General features: G+C 42.8%; 1 long non-coding RNA gene across 1 annotated transcript; it reads left to right on the top strand.

Moving 5' to 3' along the window:
- The first annotated feature begins 19,431 nt into the window (after positions 1-19,431).
- LOC109294577 lies at positions 19,432-21,201 on the top strand. Its single transcript, XR_002096574.1, has 2 exons — positions 19,432-19,732; positions 20,946-21,201. It is a non-coding gene; the product is annotated as an uncharacterized LOC109294577 (long non-coding RNA).
- Positions 21,202-21,846: the final 645 nt, after the last annotated feature.

Below are 21,846 nucleotides of genomic sequence, written 5' to 3'. Positions count from 1 at the left end.
CGAATAGGGTTAAAACCGTTGATTGAAAAGTTTAAAGGATATGGCTGGTTAGTGTAGTTTTTTGAGCCTGAATGCTCTGTGGTAGTGTAGTTTGTGCCCCTGCTGTTACTGTGGTTAGATCTCCCTGAAGATCTTGATGACAGACTTGGTTTGATGATGAAGGATCAGTCAGGTTTTACCTTTCTCTCTTGCTCTAGTTGGCAAGGGCTAGGGGCGTTTTGTCCTCTGTAGTGTTGTGTTCTTTTCCCAGAAGCTTCTGAGCGCATACGCTCATTCAATAAGCTGCAGCCCCTCCATGCAGTGTGCAAGATATCTTGAAACTACTGGATCTGAATTTATGTGGAGTCACTGGGCCTATCCTTGTTACCCAATCTAATTGCCAATTTGCAGTCTCCATCCTGACCTACACAAAGCTGAAGATTCTTAGCATTTATGGATCAACTAGGATGGATTTTTAAGTTATCTGAAGGACCCCAGTAAATTTCACTCGAGCACCGACATGATAGATGCTGTAATGTTCCCTGGATTGAATTAATCAAAGTATTGAGCTGCAGTCAGAGATGCATTTACAGCATGGGAAGGCATACCCAAACTAGTTTTCACCTAGCAAGTTCAGGTATCGGCATCAGAAAAGTGCAGTGGCATAAGGTTTGGCATGAGGTGTTCAAGCCCATCTAGTTCCCCCTGATTACTTATTCAAGCATGTCACCTGTGAAGTCTGGAGTGGCCAGTGCATTTGTTGCTGTTTGTACCCAACCTAGCTGGATTGAAATGATCAAGCATTATGGCATCCATGCTGCATTGACATCTCTGACTTCAGTGTGGGTGTACCCTGGGTGTTTCTCACTTTCTTGTTTTGTCTTGTTCCACTTAGTTCATTGCAAAATGAAACTAAGAGGGCAGATCTGCTCTGGAGTGGGTTGTAATTAAACTTAGCTGTACTAATGGATGAAGCTACAGTTTACATTCAACCCTGGAAATTGCAAAAATCTAGAACTCTTGGTTCCAAAATGATACCTTTTATTAGACCAACTGAGAAATTAAAAAAAAAAAAATCTCTTTCTGCAAGCTTTTGGGCTCAGAAAAAGATATTTTTTTGGAATTCCTCAGATGGTCTAATAAAAGGTACCATTTTGGAACCAAGAGTTTTAGATTTTTGCATTTCTTTCTGTCTCAGACCAACACGGGTACCACACACATGGGCAACTGGTGCCACCTTAGTTGGGGGGCACGTGCCCCCCCAGCAACCAGTCAGCGACTGGGGGAAGGGTCCCCCCTTGGCTGATCGTGCAGGCTGGGAAGCAGCTGTGGTGCTCCTGGAAGTGGCCACAGCACTCCCGGAAGTGGCTGCGGTGCTCCCACTTCCCAGCTGGTGCTCGCAGGGGGGGCATCAGTGCTCCCTCTGCTCCCACTGCCTGTCACCTAAGCGGAGAGTGTAGCCTGTCAGGGGGTGCACCAGCACTCTCAGGCAGTGCATGTGCACCCCCTATGCACCACCAGTGACCACATACATCCCTGGAACCCTGGAAGTTGTGTACTTAACCTTATCAGCTAAAAAGGTGGCAGTACTGGAGCTGTGCTTGATTTCCACAGGTAACTTATCAGGATTCTGCACTTCTCATTGTTTGTTTCCATTATTTGGAAACATGACTTTCCATGATGATGTAATCCACAGTGTGTATACAAATCCCATGGAAAGAATGGGACCTTACAGTGTGTGTGTGCATGCATGTGTTTGAGGCCATATATAAAAAAAAATTAGGTTTCAACATGTCATCAAGTACTGAGTTTCCTAAGAGTAACAAGCAGTCTATAAATACTTTGAGGTCTACCTAAACAAATCTCTAATACAGATTCATGCAGTAGTTTTGCATCTACTTAGGGGCATGATGGCATGCTTGGTGCAAAGGTAATAAACTCTTGGTTTCTATGGGCATTTACATTGTATGTTTATTTATAAAAACAGGTGGCAGTATTTTATTATTATAATAATAATAACAATAATGGCAATTAGCACGATACCCCTTTCCAAAGGACATAGCCTGCCAGGTCATGGAACGTACTGAATGCATTGGAAGTGGTGCAGTTACACTGTACCATGGAGGGACAGACGGCAAAGGGTAGACTGGAGGTTGAAATACACTTCCTAGGAATGGCAGAAAGACATTATGCTATGGCTACTTGTGCTCATGCTGTAGTATGGAGGAGCATTTTGTGATTGGCCAAGGAAGGTGTGGGGACTATGTGTCACTCTATAACTGAGCAAATCTATAGCATCTTTCTTACGGGTGATGGGAGGGGACAGCAGCTGTGGGATAGCATGGACTGTTATAGTTGTTAGGAATACCTCTACTAGCATTTGGATGTATAAAATGCTGTCTCCATGACAACTGGGTGGAAATACAATACAGAGTTCAGCTACTTAATTTATTGTCCAGGGGAGAGAATATAGGCTTAAATGACATTGTAAAGTGAGAATGTATTTTATTTTAATTTAAGCAGGTATTTGATTACTTGTTTTCAAGGCTTTTTGGTGGGTGACTATAAAGCAAAGTTCTTTGCATTGCAGCCCGACCAGACCCATAATGGTAAACTTGCTCAAATATCATGTATACATGCAGAAAAGTGAAAAACCTAATTAGTGTCACCTGAGATGAAAGCTCTGTATTCATGACTGCAATCTCGGAACAATTAATCATCCACCTACAGTAAGTCACTGGGTTCATTTTTCAATTTCTTCTCTAATCTCTTTTGCAGCTTGAAGGTAACTAGTGGAGCAAACAAGATGATGTAGTCAGAGAGATCCCAACTAAATACAGACAACTGGTTAATCATAGTGGGAGTGAGAGGAACTAATATAGTTTCCTGCCAGCCCCTTGTTATCATCACTCATAACTTTCTGAAATGTTCACCTCCCAGGCTAATATTTTTCAGGCTTAGAAAAGATTGTTTTTGGCAGGCTTGAACTAAACTAGTTCAGCTGTTTTTGAGACTATTGTGGATAGTGGTAAAATAAACACTAGACCTGTTGCATATACATACAAATGTCTTTCCACGGTATTTGGGAGTAACTCTTGCACTGAAATGTCTTTGTGTTGAAGAGGCATGATATCTGGGATGGAACTAGGCCACTGAGGAGGGCAAATATCCCTGGAAATTATGATAAAATTGGTCTAGATCTGAGCAGGTTTGGAATTCATGGGGGTGTTCAAACTTTCACCGTATCTGATCTACGAGCACGCAGCTTGCTTTAAGCCATATGATCACAGACTGGGAATGACATGTACAGGTGTTTACCAGTGCTGAGAGCTACATGGGGAACCCGGGGTAAGAAACTCCGGGTGGGATCGAGGTGCTCACAGGTCCATGGGGGGCTTGGCACAAGGTGGGGGGCTGTCAGGTCTGTGGGAAGGGCTGGTGGGACCATGTGGTGGGGTTGCCTGTCTATGGGTGGGGGGACCAGAATGAAACCAGACTGGTCCGGGCTGGGGGGTAGGAAGAGTATAGCCCCCAGGCTGGAGCGAGCTGCTGGGCTTTCCTAGCTGTGCTCCAAACAGGTACAGATGTTCACTAGATTGAGTTAACCTGCTCCCAATCCAAGTTAGGTCACCTTTGCAGGTGTACAGAGGGTCATTTAGATCAATCTACCCCAAGTTAGGCTGATCTAAATGTAACTTCTGTACATAACCTATGAATATTCCTCTGTATCCTGGTGTGGTGTATACTGAATGCCTCTCTTGGCTGATAAAGTGCTCAGCTAGAGGCTGCGGCTGGGATGTTCTTTCGTGCTTTGTGAACTTAATTGCATAGTGAAAAATGTAGTGAAGGAGCACAGGTCTCCCACATCTTGTTCTCATAGCACAGGGTTGGCTGCATCCTTGATGTAAGTTGGAGCAGTGCTGTTCAAGTGAATAGAACTTGTCTGCTTTGCAGCAATGGTGGATCTGAACTTTCAGTCTTCGGCACTGACATTTTCTGGGCAATGTCACGCTTAGTTTTTCTAGAGTGCAATAGTAAATGTGGTTACTGTAAAGAACAAGAGAAACCGCATCTCAGAGTCAATGATTTTTATATGCTCCTGAAGCCAGTCAGAGGAAAATGTTATCAGTTTAATCTTATGTGTGAAAATGCTTGCACCGTTTTACAAGTCACTAAAGTGCCCAACCTACATTTCCACGGAGACAGAGACAAGTGTGAGTTAAATGAAGAGACACCGATACAAGCAAACATACATATTTATAACAACCCAAAGTGGAGTCTCTATTATCACTCGCTAGGTTGGGGGCATGTGGTTATCATCAGAAAGGACGGCAAGCAAAGGGAACAATGAGTCCAATATTAGGTTCAGCAGCTGCGGGGTCCACGCACTGAAGTCTGCTTGACAGTGCAGCAGAATTTGGCCCAAGAGGTTTAATCAAATAAAAACATACAAAAAGGTTAAATTTGGGGTAGTGCTCTAACATCGGTGTTAGACACGGCATTCTTTCCTCATATTTGTCTCTGAGATTGGACCAAAATCTTTGTTAAAACCAAACCCTGTGCTTGCTTATGCGGACTTCTGCCTGAACAGAACCTGAACAGTCAGGCATCCTGTGCAATATATGATACCAGATTTCCATTTGGGTCATCAAATTAAAACCTTCCTTGATAAAACGGATTTTGGCAGCCTTGTGATAAATACAAGATTCTGGATAGCAACACTCCTGATAAGTGAATTCTGACCCTGTCTTAATGCATTAATATCCTTGCAGTATAAATGATTTTCCCTCCTCTTTCCAGGGCCCCATTGAAATTTCTCACTGCGACATAAATCATTACCATATAAATGTCAGTTTTCTTAGGAAACAGATCCTCCGGGATTGTTAATTAGAATATCTTCACGAACATCTGAACCAAGCTGTAGGATGTTATGGAGTCTTGGGGATAATGATAAAATGGGCTGCTCGTGTTTCTACGTAAAGATCAATGCTTGAAATACTTGGCAAAAGAACATTTCAATATGTGCTGTTCAACTGCACAAAAGTTTCTACAAAAAATGACAAAGTCAAGAATTAAAAATACATAAATCCTGAGAAGAAGGAGGGCAAAGCGTGCAATGAGAAATTATATGGTAAGAATGCCCTAATTTGTTATCATGGCAATTTTCAGATTGCAATGTCAAAGCCCTTTATGTTTATGAACGTTCTTTGCGCTAACCTAATAACTGAGCGCCAAGGTGAATCTATCAAGCTAATTTTAGGTTTGGCTTGAGAATTGGACTTTTTCAAACCTTCTAATGATTTTGTCCATACATTAATAAATCTGCAATAAAACCCAGCATGAAAAGGACAAATAATATTTCCTCCACTGTAAGAAGAGAAAATCAAATGAAGGGCAAAAATTCCCTTTCCCTCCTGTGAACCGCAGCTCCCAAAGCCAGATCCTTGGTGAGCATAAATCAGAATAGCTCTACTGGAGCCAAAACTCAGACAGTTTTCACCACTGACAAACTAGCCCAGCCAGGAGGCACGTGCACTCGGCTGATGTGCAGGAATCCCATCGATCTCCATGCGAGTTCCACATGCAGGACAAGAACAGAATTTGTTGCAGAGATTAGCAGCATGGATCAAATCATAATTTTTTCCCACTGAGTCTGCCTTCTTCCTGTGAACATGGAACATGCACGGGATTGTGGGGATGGAATTCGTGTCTCCAACACACAGGCAGACCAAGCTGCGAGGCTGCTATGAGTTGCAGAGCTCTTCCTTAATTACTACAGAAATAGCAAGGCTAACTAATACTTAGCACTCCTATGGGCCCTGATCCTGCAGTCTATGGGTGCTTGTAGAGGTGCTGGGAGTTTGCTATGACACGCTGCAATTATAGCACACTGGAGCAGACTCGATTAATCGAGTTTGCTGGAGCGTGGCAATTACCATGCTCCGGCAGCTGCCTGCATCACGTGTATCAGTGCCCCCGCACTTCAAAAGGGTGGAGAGGTGCTACTAAAGTGCGTCAAAGGAACTTTAGTTCAAGCACCCCTGCCACTGTTTTGAAGCACGGGGACACTGATACACGAGACCCTGCGGTGCTTTAATAAGAGCAGCTCTCAGAACCACCCTAATTAAAGCGCCCCTCCCAACACCCAGAGTACATCTGAAAGTGCCCTATGGGCCTGATCTATAGGCCATGATCTATGTGTCTATAGATCATGGCCTATAGATCCCTGTTTAACTATAAAGCCTGATTCAGTAAGGGTTCCAGCATCCTCAACTCCCACTATCTTTGTCAGTGGCTGGAGATAGGTGCTGTCTGGCAGGGGCCCAGAACACCTCTTATAACCCTAGATTAAGTGCAAAACAGTGTTTGCTTGATTTTTGTAGAAAACTGGAAGCTTCTCTCAGGAGATGAATCTAAGACACAGAATACAGCTTGGGCACTGCTTACTGCATCTGCAAGGAAACCATAAACTTACTAAGTCCACAGTAACTTACTACTGTGCAACTTCTTTTATCTCTCTGAAGTGTCATCCTCTCTCCCTCCCCCACCTACCGAAGAATAGTGTGGCACTTAAAAGTGGATCTTGGTGTCCAATCTATCGGAGAATGATGCCTATGGGAGTTTTACATGATGAATAACATTACCAGAGTCTGCTCTTCATTTTCTTGTAGGGTAGTAATGAAAATAGTATTGTATAAACCTAATGCTAACACGATTCAGACAGACACAAGGAAGCCTGCCTAAACATTAAAAATGATGGAAATCAGTCAAGAATTGTTCAGGTTAGAAAACCAAGGTTCCTTCACTGCCAGTTATCACAAATACCTAGCATTTGCTTTTCTCCCACACACTGTCATACGTCTGGCTTGAATACTTAGTGTCTGTTTCTTCCATTGAGTCTAGGCACGTGACGACAGCAGGGTTCTTCTTACAGCTCTTGCTTAAGAAACTTCTTGCAAACTTCATCTTCCCTTAAGACTGACAAAGCTATTAACAATGTGAAAAATAAGAAAGAGGGAAGGTCATAGCAATTCGAAGTGAACATGTTTTGGAAAATTTGCCTATGAACCTTTGCTTCCTGTGGGTGGTTCATCATTACAGAAGCTGGAGAGTTATATCTGTTGCATTTTTGGTGATGGGTGGGAATTTAGGAATCTTTTTTTTTTACAGACTCTCACTTCCTGAACAGAGTGTGGATCCTCCCCAAAGATACTGTTGATAGTCTATTTCCTGAGTGGAGTGAGCAAGGAGTGCATTTTCAATGAAGTGTTTCCAGCATCCTCTAATATTAAATACACAGCTGGATTGATTCCCAGGTCCATTCTCCTGGTTTTTTGGCTTGGAGGGATGTGGCAAGACTCCAGCAAGGAGGTGGAGTACCCTGTAAAACTGCAAAGCTTTCAAGGCATCCAGTTAGCTTCAACTCTGGAGGAAATGTTAGTGGAGTCAGCTGAAAGATAGGATGGCTGGAAGCAACAGCAAGAGGAAAAGCCAGGTGTTTGTCAAGATCTTTCTCAGGATATTTGCCCAATGTCAACACAGACCTTCAGATGTGGGGCACATGGATTAAAAGAATTTAGACAAAGCTGTATCCCGTTTTTCCCACTCCAAATTCTCTGAATCACTTTGGTTCCTGTTCTTCATTGTGGCCATGTCATCAATTCAGTCAAATGCTTCAACACCTCCCTGCCAGACTGTCTAAATGATGAAAGCCCTTTGTAATTCTAAAGTAAATGTGAAAACTCCCAAATACCCTGAGCCCGTCCCAAGCTCCACACAGATGAGTTCTTCATGTGCCAATTCTCATTGAAATCAGTACGGCTCTGTGCAACAAAAAAAAAAAGTCTTCTCCTGTGGTGCTCCTTGCAAGATTGGGACCTACCTTAATCTAGAAAGTATTGGATGCATCAGGATATAATTTGTTATTTGTGACAGTTCCGCCAAATGTTGCTGGTTGGAAATTTTTTGACAAAATTGTTATTATTTTTTAACTTGGAAAATGCAGTTTCTCCCAAAAAATGTGGTTTTGCTTAATCATTTTTTCTTTTTTCCATTGGGAAAACAGAACATTTTACTTTTAGAGTTAGTTCAACATTGATATCTATCTCTACATGAACTCCTGAGGTGCCTCATGGGTACTGACACGTGGGTGCCTCACTCCCCATTCTCCTGTATGAATGGCATCTCTCGTGACACACCAAGTTCTCTCCTTTGGCTGAATCACGGAAGTCACATAAGGAGGATGTATCACCATGAGAAGTTTGGCATACTGAACTCTCCTGGGGGACTTGAACTTCAAATCTGACCAGCCTTACTCCAAACCAAGTAGGCTCCCATGCCTATGATAGAGTCATTTGGGGATTACTTTTGAAGGCTCTCCATTCAATGAGAGTGAAAGGATGCTGCCATACTTCTGAGATGTCTAGGACTTATGGTCAATCAAAAATCACGTGAATATCAAAATGTTCTCATGAGGTTTTCAACTGAAACATTGTTTTCAAATTATTCTTTAATTGTTGTGCTAAAATTCCTTAACCCGAAACACATGCGTCCTTTCTGGCAAATAGTAAAATGGGAATCCTGACTGGTTTGTGATTAAGTAGCTTTGCTGACAATTAGTAAGAAGAAACAGATGACTATTTTTGGCTACTTCATACTAATGGAAATTTTCCTACCTTGAGTGTCTAATAGATATCTCATTGCACTGTCATTAATCATTTCTAGAGGATTTGTTTTTCTTAACTCCTCTCAATAAAAAAACCCCAATTTTGCACCACTTGATGCTACTGACATTTTTGCCTAATTAGGCAATACAAAGTCAGGCTGAGGATGTTAAAGTTAGTTTTATTTCAGAAAGACAGCATTCATTCACTATGCCAAAACGCACATCTGGCTAACAGGCTAGGACACTTGAGGGGAAAAGGCATATTCCAGTTTAATTTATAATATACAAAAATGATTTTTTTTTTCTTGGAGAAAGTATTTGCCATTTCTAAAAATAAATTGTAGGAAGACAAAAAATAAAACAGGGAAAACTTGATTTATTTTTTTCTCATGGAAACCATAATCCTACACGATGAAAACATAGTAATGAATTGAGCGCAGGAGGATTTCTGATGATGGGATAACTCTAGAATCTTTGTTCGGAATATAAATTGATACATTAAAATGAGCTTGTAACAACTGCGGCTTTAGTGCACATAGCCAAGAATAAGAAAGCCAACTTCATAAAATGACACCTAGCATGAAATCTATCCAAAAACATTGTACTATATACACTAAGAAAAAAAAAGTCAATTTGCTTTCGAAATGGTTGGATAGCAAATATAATCCAAACCACAAGCTTATGCTTCAGAATTGAACTTTTATCACCATTTCCAATTTTGTGCTGACTTATTCCAGGCTTTTAAAAGCCCAATTGAAATAAAAATTAAATTTGCAGTGCCCTGATTTTCCTTCTCAGGAAGAGCATGGGAATACATTTTCCTGCAGTAAATGGAGAATTAAGTGTATGCCTCCAAGTTGGTTGAAAGTTTGTTCTAAGAATAGGTTGTGAGTGAAATCCCAGTCCAGCGGAAAGCAATGGCGGTGTTCCCATTGACATCAACAGAGAGATAATTTTATGCTAAATTCACTTTATACCACATTGATATGGTGATACACAGAGTCCTGTTCTCACTTACGCCAGTATGAATCCAGAGTAATTCCACCAGTTTTAGTGAAGACATGCCAGAATTACATTAGCGCTACTGAGAGCAGAATTTGGCATTGCTTGATTCCACACGTCCCTGCATTGTTGACCCAAGATTTTGACTCAAAAGTCAAATGTTTTAATTTAGATAAAAATTTCCTGTGGTTGGTTTTCATTTCATTTATGCCAGGTTAATATCAATGCAGCTTTACCAATGCAGATAAAAAATTTGAGCAAAGAAATCCTTTCAGGGGGCTAGAACTGCCCAAGAGTGAAACCAAGAAAGAAATAGTTTACCTAATCTGCTAGAAAAAAACTGATTGGAAAGTATACTCTGTCTCCTATAGCCAAAGAGAATATAAACAATCGTTCTAAACTCTTGAAGGCATTCAAGAGGAAGTTAGTCTCAGGCCATAGGTATTTTTTCCTAATGTTACTAGTAATAACTGGAGAAGTTCATCCAGTCAGTTCTATTTCCAAATAAAAGATGAAAAGTTATTAAATGCGAGGCAGAGCTGGGAATTTTTGCATCCTAGGTTCCTGTACTTGGGGCAGTGGCGGCAGCTGCAGCAGTGGCTGGGAGCAATGGTGGTGGTAGCTAGGTTGTCAGCAGTGTCTAAAATGGTGTCCAGGGCTCATGCCCTGCTTGCCTATCCCTTGTTACGTTACTGAATAAATAATCAAAAGAAAGAAGCGTGCATCCATATCAGAAAGACCGTTCTATAGGAGAATATATACATGTTATTAATTTATATATCCTAAGTCAGAGAATCGAGGACTATGACATTTGTGTGTATGTATGTGTGTTGTGGGGTGGGGGTTGTTCTTTAAGACAGCTTCAATTACAACCAAGGGACAAGAACCTGATCTACTTTTTGTCACTTTAAATGCAGAGGAAACCTAGAGTTTTCACCTGTTTATTTTCACAGTATCTACCTGCAAACAGAATAATTTAGATGCTGTGGGAAAAAGTTAGGACAGAATTTAAATAATTACTTATTATGAGTCTAGTCCTACAGCTGTTCCACTAAATACCACTTGTCTGAAACAAGTCCCTTTGGAATCAAGATGCTGGACTCTGCATTGGCTGTATGTAGACAGTGAGTGGAGGGAACAGGTGTTAGATTCTGGGAACTGCTTCTTCGCAGGAGTGAGATAATAGAACCACCACTTTTTGGTACTTCTAGTGCCCTCATTACCCCAGAATGTAAACATCTCATCATATTTAATTTATTAGTCCTCCCCAGTGAGGGACAGTAGTGCTAATATGCCCATTTTAGAAACCAGATGTAAGGAATAGAGCAGTGGCGATGCGTAGGTGGTGCAGGGGGGTGCACATACAACCCCTGAAAGCACTGGTGCACCCCTGACCAGCCGCGCTACCCACTTAGGCGATGGGCAGGAGGGGCAGGCAGGAGTGCCGGTGCCCCCCTGCAAACACTAGCCAGGGAGGAGGAGCACGGAATGTAGGCCGCGGCCACTTCCAGGAGTGCTGCGGCCACTCCTGGGAGCAGTGTGGCTGCTCACTGGATGGTAAGTTTTTTCATGCGGGAAACCAATGCTCCAGTCAGCAAGATTGGCCATGGGGGATCCCCCCCAGTCTGTGAGATTGGCTGTGGGGGACCCTCCCCCCCAGTCACTGCCTGGTCACTGGGGGGGCACGTGCTCCCCCTGACTAAGGTGGCACCAGTTGCCCATGGCATAGAGAAATTAGGTTCCACACCTTCAGAGCATTTAGGTGTCTAACACCCACTGATTTCAATGAGAGTGAATATCTTTGATGACCTGGCATTAAGTGACTTGCTCAGGAAAATGTATGTTGAAGGATGGAACTGGACCTTTATCTCCTGTATCCCAGGGAAACAATTTAATCATTGGACCATTATCCCTAACTAGTAGCCATAGTTCTTTATATTGCAGGACTGAAGAGAAGGGGATGGTGAGGGAGAGAATTATTTCCCCTTTCTAATTTTGGGAGGTGCAGAGATTCCCTGGTCATTACTATTCTGTAAGAGTCTGGGTCAATGATAATCTCTGCCTTTTGACGGCAGCTCCATATTTGCAGTATTTTACATCAAGGACACCATTTCTCTCTTTTGTTTGCACAATAAAATACCTCATGAGGTGTTATTGATGAAAAACTAATCAACAAACAAACATGACTCAAAATACATAAGAATCATAAAATACTGCAAAATAAAGCAACTCCCCTCCACCACCCCATAATGCTTTCAGACCTCCATGCACTGAGGTATTTTAGAACCATTTAAGATATGCAGGAATCATAAAAGTTGGACAGGTTTAAATAAATTTTTTTCTCTCTCTCTCCTTTCCCTACCACCAACAATTCACTCAGTTATAGAATACATTACACAGCATGAGACACCGCAGGAGACACGGCTGTAGCACAATAGAGAAGATTATAATGAGTATCAGATGAAAGGAAAGAGAGCGAGGAACTCCAGCAGCAGCAAAGGTATCAAATTTGTGGGAGAGGATGCAACTCCGACAAGATGCCAATGACAGTGGGTGGAAGTGAAACAATGTCAGTCACCGGGAATTAATTATCATCCTATAAAAACAAATCAGCACAGCAACATACTGCACATTTCTACCGAGTTGTGAGGTTTGGCTGTCACACAGGAGACTGGTCATTTCACACTGCCAGAGGGCATGTTCACTAGTCTAGTAGAGAACTGGATGTCTCATTGCAGCACACTTGCACTGTCATAGTTAAGGCAAAAATTGCAGTTTCCATGATAAACCCCTTGTATTGAGGAGTTTATAAACCCAACCAAAAAATAAATAAAATTGTTCTGAGCTGAAACTGGGTTGACATGTTCTCAGCACCAATACATTTATCCATTTGGGAATGTTCTACTGAGAATGATAGAAATGGTTTGATAAAACAACTGAAAACCAGTAAGTCTGTAATTTTCCCCAAGGTCAAATTTGGCAAGGACCACTGGGTCTTTTTTTCTTTTAACAGCAGAGGAGGGGTATGGTCCACTTATTAGGATCATCTGGGCATGTTTCCCCAAGACAGTTCCCTACCATTGCAGGGGCCCAAGGCATTGGTATCTAACTTGTCTTCTCTGCTCTCTTCCTCTAGCACATTGTTTTATTTTTTAAGGTTTGGGAACCAGGGAACAGAAGCTCTGGGTTTGCAGCCAGAACTCAGCAAGAATTTGAACCTTTTTGAAGCTGGCTTGCTGGCACTTGGGAGAGGAAGATATATAGGGCCAGAACAGGGGCCCTGAATTGGAGGTAATATGGCTTAATGCAATAGTTGTTAGTCGAGCCAGGAGTAGGCCTAGGGTTATCATCCAGGTCTGACCCCTAATAGTGCAGAAACTGTTTTTGTATTGTTTATCCAGTGATTATTATATACAGGGTGAAGTGGACCAACTTCAAAAGAATGGCTTGGTGGTTACAGCTCTTCACAAGTGGACAATCAATACAGGTTCATAATCGCCTCTATGGAAGTTGGAAGGTTGTCTGTGCTCCAGGCCAGTGAAGTTGGCTCTTGGGCTAAAAGTGGGAAGGCCTTCCTCCTCCACTTCAATTCTAGCATGTGCACACTCAAAACAATCCTCTTCTGCACTGAAAAGCACTCAAACAGTAAGTATGTATCGAAAATTGTTGCTATGTGGCTATACAAGTTTATTTAGGCACATAAAGATGAAAAAGGGTCTAGCCCTAAATGTTCAGTGATCATTGGGGTCTATACTCAATGACTCAGGTGGTCCTGAGCTCTTTCAGAGGAAATTTGAACAAACAAGGAATTCATCTTTATTCAGTGCCAATTCTCTAGGATTTATTTCATTATGGACATGTATCAGAACAGAGAGAGGAATTCGCACAGCAACATGACCCACCAGGACTAAGATGCTCCTATTATTCTTAGAAGGGGGTGGTCTACATCATGATAACCACCGCCTCTGGCAGCAATTGGCAGCACTGGGGTACCTTTAGAAACGTGGCTTCTGAATGGTTCTAGAGTCTAAATTCCAGTGACTTTTCCAGGGATCCCTCATGGTTAGGAATAGTTCAGGCAAGCTTATGTAGATGTGCCATAAATAGAACCTGTTCTAGAGATAAAAGGAATATTGTTTTTCCAGAATTTTCTTTTAGGACCTTTTACCTTTACTAACTACACATGACATTTTAATAATCTATGTTTTAAAGACAGCTGTTAAATGTGATTGAAATACAGCTATAGTAGAGACACAATCAACAGCGTGGGTATTTTAGCTGGAGGATTCAATAAATAAAGCCCCAGCTTTATTAATGCCAAGTACTCTTCTTCTTTTGAGAAGATGTAACTCAAAGAGATGGGGCCAGATTCTCACATGGGACACAGTGAAGCCAAAGGCCAGCACACACGGAGTATTTTGGGTTTTGTCAGCTGTTATCACCACTGTAGAGAGAACGTCTACACCTGCAGTTTCCATATTTCACAGTAAAAAAAAAAAATAGTAGAATGAATGTGTATTTTCCATCTCTAAATTTTAGGTCAATGTAATGCTCGTGAAGCAGAGAAACTAATCTGTTTGGGTGGGATTTTCCAAGGCACTTAAGGGAGCTAATGAAATTAAATACGAGTTGGGCATGGAACTCTCCTAGCTTGCTTTGAGGATTTCAGCCTTGAGACAAATGCATTGCAGATAGGCCTGTGCGAGTCAGCAGCGATCCGATCCGGCTTTGGATCCGGCTGCTTCGGATGGCTATGATCCGATCCAGAGCTCCGGACTGGGTTTCCGTCTCGATTTGGCCGAAGCGGCTCTGAAGCTCCAGAGCTGCTTCGGAGATCTGGCCATAGGGTATAACGGGGCAATCAGTGAAATATCTATAACTTCATTGCTTTTTGTCCAATTTGGATGAAACATGCAGGGATGGTAACCTCTGCTGAGAGCATGAAAACTGTCAAGGTTCAAGATGATTGGTGGAGGGGTTTCGAGGGAACTGCACCCCAAATTCTTGAAAGCCAAACTCATGTCACAGCTGTGTGTTACACCACGGGGGGCGGGGGGTGAAAACTGCAGAGGCGGTGGCCCCTGGTGAGGCAACAGACCCTGCCAAGTTTCAAGAAGATTGGTGCAGGGGTTTTGGGGGTACAAGAATCAATACAATCAACTGCCCCAAGACAGACACCGTCAGTCCCACAAGCACCCATGGCATGAGTTTTGCCTGTCAGCAGCTAGGGGTACAGGGCCCCAGAACTCCCCTGCACCAATCTCCTCGACAGCTGGCAGGCATTGTGGCCACAACAGGAGCCACCATCCCTGCATCTGTCACCCCGCTGCGCCTTATCACACGCAGTGTCACCCATGGCATGAGTTTTATCTGTCAGCAGCTAGGGGTGCAGGGCCCCAGGACCCCCCTGAACCAATCTTCTCCACAGCTGGCAGGCATCACAGCAGGGGCCACCATCCCTGCAGCTCTCACCCCACTGCACCATGGGTGCACGCAGTGTCACCCATGGCACGAGTGTTGCTTGTCCTCAGCTTGAAGTGCAGTTCCGCCCAAACCCCTGCACCGATCTTCTTGAAACTTGGCAGGCTTTGTGGCCTCAGTAAGAGCTACCAGCCCTGCAGTTTTTACGCCCTGTGTTATAACACATAGACGTGACATGAGTTTTGCTTTCAAGAATTTGGGCTGCAGTTCCCCCCAAACCCCTGCATGGACCTCCTTGAAACTTGGCAGACTTCATGCTCTCTGCAAAGTCTATCACCCCTGAAAATTTCATCCATATTGGACAAAAAACAACAAAGATATAGATATTTTATTGTTTCCCCATTATACCACATGGCCGCATCTCCAAGGCGGCTCCGAAGCGCTTCGGGAAGCCGAACGAGGCCAGCACCTCGACCCAGATATGCTGCTTCAGACCCCAAAGCATCTGAAGCTTCTCTGGATCCGAAGCTCTGTCCAAAGCCTCGCACAGCCCTAATTGCAGAAAGAAACTGTGCAAGCTTCTTACATTTTACATGGCTTAGCCAAAGGTATTTTAGCCCCAATTGGCCAAAACTACTATTCAAAGCCAGAGCCTCTTTTGAGCCATTGATCCCTATGTTGTGTTCTGGTTTCATAATGCACAGATGGGGCTGGGGTGAGCCTACTTGATTCATCTCCACCTGAGACATGCATGAACATTCAGTCGAGCTCCTAAAGTGCATTAATCCACTGAATTACCCAGCACTTGAAAAATAGCCTCCTTCTGCTGGGGCTATCTGCATGAGTAGAAAGTTTATCACTTAGATTTCTGTCTCTAGTATATATATTGATCTGATTGTAGAACTAAGTAGGACAGGAGAAATATGCAAGCTTTCTTTGACAAATATATCATTGGAGGAATTAAAAAGGTTTCTTAGCCATTATATTCCAACTAAATTCCTATCTGCAGAAAGTTGACTGTCAGAGAATTAATTGGTCAATGTGGACCATTTTATCAACCTGCTTGCTTTTCTGGGTGGGGCACCACAAACTAAACTATATTGAGGCTCAGCACAGCTTGCCTGCACACATTACATGTAGTCATAATTTTATTCACACATTAAATTGTCTTGCTGAAGTCATCTGCCTAAAGTAAAATATATATGTTTGTATTTGCTGGAACCTAACACTGCAGTTTAGTTTTCCCCAAAGAACTCAGCATCACAGGAAAAAGGATTTTATTTTTATATACAAAGCAGGACCCAGCAGTTTTCAGGCTAATATTCAGAAGCATCCATGGTATGTGCTTGTACATCCAACAGGTGTTCTCTCTAGGGTTTCCCAATGGCTGCTGTCAGTTCTCTCATGCACCAGACTTACCTCCTGAGAAATATTATACTTCAATAAAGTCTGCTACGGGTCTTAGGATCTGTAGCATGGAACTAATGGCCTGATTTTCAAAAGTGCATGTCCCAGTTTGCACGTCCTTGGTTTCCCTGCCTTTGAATTTCGGTGCTCTTGTACATTGCACACATGGGTGCATATGTTCAGGTACAAATGGAACTGCTTTCCTGTCCACATTTACACATACACATTTGAAAACCTGGCCAGAATATACCCCTCTTAGTCACAGCACTTCTGAAAGTGTTGGGTACACATGTCAGATACTTACTGTAAATATTTTATATGTTTCTAAATGAAAAAATATATATATTAAATGAATCATCAGTTACACTAGCTAGAGGGCAAGTTTTTGTTCATCTTGATGTACCTTGAGTAGCATCAGAGATTTTCTTTTGACCAGCCTGTCAAATGTCTTAGATTTTTTTCGTCTGAGTTGATAAGTGGGGTGGAAATCTCTCAAAAGCAGGCTTTGAAATAGTCTAAGTGGGCCTCTGTGGGAGCTTACAACAAGCCCTCTATTTTCTCTTCATTTCTCTCCAAGGCCAACAATCTGATTTTGATATTTGATCTTGTACTGATTTAACACTGGTGTAATTCCTCTAACATACATGGACTTATTAGCATTTGTGCGCTTGGAATCAGGCTCTTGATACTCAATCAATTCTTTTTCTTCCTTCTCTTCAAAGACCGTCTCATCCACAGAGTTTGGACATCATGTTTTGGAACGATAACAGCTAATAAGCCAACCACTTTACAAGAAACTAAATGCCTTCCATGGGACTTGCAAAACACAAATACACAAGACATACTATCAGAATTGACTTCTACACTGAGCTAGAATGTAATGAAAATATTGTCCATCTTCCTATGTGCCTACTAATATGGGAATAGGGAAGTACATTCCTGCTCTATTTAAAAACAGAAATTATAGTAAATGATAGCCCTTGTCCACCTCTTAAACACATTGATGACGTCAACGTTTAGAGGTGTGCAGTGATCAAAGAAGTGATCTGTAGCAGGCTGGGCACTTAACGGCCATCAAAGCAGATCACTTCTCTGTCCTCATTTAGCATTCTTTTATTCCCCAGGATCACATTTGGAAGGGGCATCTTGCTCTGTGATCACTTTAAGAAAGCCTGTGTTTATTACAACCTTTGCAGGGCTTGGTCTTTTAAAAATACATCTTGCAGTGCGTGAATAAATCCAGATGGGGAATGAATGCAACAGTCCAGGGAGGGTGTGTTTCACATACTTCTAGTTTGCTGTTCTCAGCCTGGAGGGAAGGGCTGCAGACGGTTTCAGCGTTAGGGCTCTCAGATGCTGCGTGCCAAATTCCATGTGTGCCAAACTACATGCAGGAGCTTGCGATGCAAACTCGCACCTAGCAGAGTCCAAACTCAGGCTTGAATTATGTTGTGTGCTACTTTAATCAGGAAAGCCTAATTACTCTGCTGCTTTGTCTCACACCCACTTAACGCCACGGACTTCCTTGAGTTACATGCGTGAAAGTAAGACCAGAATCCAGCCCTACATTTTAGAAAGGGTGAATCCTTGTTCTGGCATCCCACTGTGTGCTCTTTGTGCTGCAATTATATCTGGAGGGATTCCAGTGAAAGCGATGGTGCCTTGTCGGTCAGTACTAGAGGAAGATATAGGGCATTTGGGTTGATCTTGAAGTCATCCACAACCAACCGGAGCCACATGAGCCATCCTTCTCGGTCTACATTAAACCTATACCCAAGCTGCCTGCATAGTGCTTCTTATATTACAGCAATAAGATGCACCCCAGAGTGCTTTTAACAATAGGCCTGTGGACAGCTTTCCTCTCCTTCCAGTCATGTCTCCACTTAGAAACAGGAAAGGAAGGTGGGAACATCAAAATGCAATAACATGTACTTGTGGGACTGCTGCTCAGACTTCCTGTTGTTTGAGGCCTGTGTACAGGCCAGTTCTAAGCACACAAAGGGGAAAATTTAAGAGCTGACTGGAAGCAAAATCAGCTTCATGCCCAGATGTTCTGCAGAGCTTCCAGTATTAGGCTGAGCTACCACCAAGGGTTGAGCCCAGAGTTTTGCAGAGTAGCTAGTTGTCTGGTTGGTCTGAAGATGACCTTGAGGTTGACCCTAGTATAAAGGCTAACCCTAGCTCTCAGTGCAGACATAGCTATAGAGGTTGCACAGGCCTAATGTCTCCAGGCATGTTGGAGGACACCCACCCACCAGTGAGTCTCAGTTAACCTTTGGATAGATACCCACATCCATCAGCACAAGGGAGTGAAGACTGAGTAGTCCAGTCATCTGCACACAGCTCTGTTGTCCCTGTTGCGCTGCCATTAGAGGCAGTGCCTTCATGTTGCCATGAAATTTCCTCCCTCACTAACTTAACTACTACTGGGGCCACTGAAATCACCTCTAAAGCTCGCTGATCAAAGTGAGAGGAAGTTGTGGGCCCAGTGTGCCATTCTTTTGCACCAATCCTGTGCTGATATAACTCCACCAAACTTACCACCCTTGAGGAACCTGGAAGAAATTCAGGACATTTGAAAATTGCAGCAGAAGCTGACAGGCAAATAATCTGATGTTTTAAAAATCCTTCTATAGGGTTACATCAAAATTCGGCAATAGTTTCTACTGGGAACTGCAAATGGTTTTAGTTGTAGCCTAGATAACATTAAGCTGCTCAAGCTTACTTAAAAACCCCCAAAACATTCATTTTCTCCCTGTCCTGGTGTTTATAGCCCTTGGATTGGCAGGGAAAGGGTTACCACTGTCTCTGTTAGGAAAGGAAGGACCACAGCTGCATGCCCTGAGTGTGGGATTGTCAGGATAGGAGGGTTGGGACAGCTGTCATGAATTAAATGATTCCCCAAAATACTATAAAAGGCTTGTGCTCCAGTGGTCTGGTTTGGCTAGAATGACAGGGGTGGGGTTGGAGCAGTGTTAAGGAGTGGATAGAGGCTGTTTCTGGCTGGGGTAAGTAAAGGAGAGACTTGCATCAGGAAAAAGCTGTCCTTTTTCCAAGCTCCAACCTTGCACAAGATGTTTTTTTAAAGTTACTATTCACATTCTGAGTCTAGGAAGCTCTGACTGCTCATTGTGTTAATGGCCTTAAAAATGCAGTAGGAAGAAAAGGGGTCTGAAAATCAGTTTAAACAGAGCAATGGAAAAGATCCAGATGTGTCCAGGAAGACCTTTTGTGTAAATTAACTGTGAAATAAGAAAGGTAAGTCCAATCCAAGTTCTGGTAGAAAGGTATTTTCGAGACTGAGCCTTCATCACTGCTAATAATCACACCCTAGTTGATGACAGTAGCAAATGGGCAGCTCCCCTGAAGCGTGGGGTTTTACATTAATGGGGATGCCTTTCCTGGCACTTTCAGGCTGTACTGCATTCCTTCTTTAGGTATAGAGAGGTCTTCAATCACCTGTGCACGCAGCCTGACATTTCTCACAAACCAGCCACTTCCTTTCCAAAACACTCTGATAAAGGGCAGCTTGATTCCTCCAGCTAGGGCTTCACAGCTGTCAAGAGCCAAAGAGAAATGCTTTATTGACACTTAATTCACATTCCCTGCACTAGACACAGTCCTGGCCTAGTGAACACTACCTACACACAGAATGGGTGAAGACATGCCCAGGGCAAGTAGACTGGGCTTTGTTCACTGGTTAGGGGGAAACGATCATTAGGGCTTAGATGAGATTCATGCCCATGCAGACATGCAAGATGGAACTGGGATCCTCCTTTGCCTCTGCATGTGATGAATTATCCAGAAATAAGGTAGTGCACCTCCTTCTTCCTGTCCTGGGTAGGAATGGGTAGGGTGTTGGTTTTGTCTGCTTTACTGTAGGTACAGAAAGCAGGGGCCATTTAGACTTCAGGTGGTACCTTAAAGATGCAGTGCTTCCCAGTGCTGTCCCTGGCTTAGACACCACTCTGAACAGAGGGCTGCATTGAAGTCTAGCCCTACATTAGCAATACTCCGGTGGCTTTAGAGTTAAAATCAGTCCACTGCCTCTTGAAGCCAGCGCCTTGGAATCTGTTCTGGATTGCATCAGTGTGAAGGTAGCAGAATTTGGAGGAGCTGCTCTGAGATGTGGACAGCCTCGCACAGCACAGCTCAGTCAAAGACTAATGTTCTTCCCTGAAATGTGAGTTTGTACAGGCTACTAAGGATCACTTATTAGGGAATAAAGATTAAAAGTCTGCTAAACTTTAAGTTAAAAAGGTCACCAGGTGAAGCAGGAATAGATTGCCCAGTAATATGAGGAAAACGGTAGAAACAAAGCCATTCCTATTCAGCTAGGTCACATGGGGCCTGGTTTGTTGCCTATTTAGGAAGTGCTGCAGTCTTTAATGTGACTGTAGTGCTAAGCATTCAGAATAACTTTGGTGAACTGAAGGGGACTCGATGGTTCTTCCTTGTGTCATTCCTGCAGCTCATTGAACCTTGGTCTGTTCCCAGATGCCTACCTTGACACAGACGCCTACCTCTCCCTTGCATCCTAAGGCTGCGTAATTTCAAGACCTTTTCATGCATGAAAAGGTCAGGTCAAACATTTAATGCTTGCAGCGCTGGAGGGACAGAAAACATGAACTGTTCTGAAAAAAGAAGCACACAAGTACTTTAACTCTTCTGCAATAAACAAGTGGTGGATTTAACTCCCTTGCACATAAACATCAATTATTTAGAGTTAAAAAAAATCTACTTATTGCCACATCTCGAGTACAAAGACTGAAGTTACCAAAGCCACTTTAAGGATTTGCACACCCAGTTCCCATTACAGATTAGCAGGAGTTGACCATCCAAATCCTCTTGGTTTTGAAAATCCCAGGCTTAAATACATTCAAAATTCTGTTTCTGCTGCCTGTAACCCTGACCAAAAAAATGTCATCAGAAACATTGGGATTATTTTGGCATTTAATTAATATATTTCTTATTAAATCCATTTTATGTGAGACTTTGCCCCCTTTGTTTTTCCATGTTAAACTGTTATCCTTTTTAGAAAAAGGCAATGAATCACAGCTGTTGTACTGAAACCCTCCCAAGACTGCATTGTACTCTACTCTCTCTTCCTTGTAAGGGCCCATCTGGTATTATCCATGTGTTGAGGTCATAAATAAAAGAATCTGAATGAAAAGCTTTGTTTTCCTGATGTTACAGCTACTTTTTTAGATCCGAGTCGCACTGTTCTGGCTTCTGGAGGGCTGCGAGTGTGATAGGTGATGGAAAATGACTAAAGCTTGACCCAAAGCCCGTTCAAGTGACCAGCGCTCGAAACTGGAGGGAAGGCCTGGCTTTCATTAAAACATCATTTGTCCAATGTTAGCAATGCACAT

The sequence above is a fragment of the Gavialis gangeticus genome, unplaced genomic scaffold (genome assembly GCF_001723915.1).
Source record: "Gavialis gangeticus isolate Ggan-Ray unplaced genomic scaffold, GavGan_comp1, whole genome shotgun sequence".
NCBI classification, from domain to species: domain Eukaryota; kingdom Metazoa; phylum Chordata; order Crocodylia; family Gavialidae; genus Gavialis; species Gavialis gangeticus.
The sequence above is the reverse complement of the archived record's forward strand: the minus strand, read 5'-3'. Positions and strand labels throughout refer to the sequence as shown.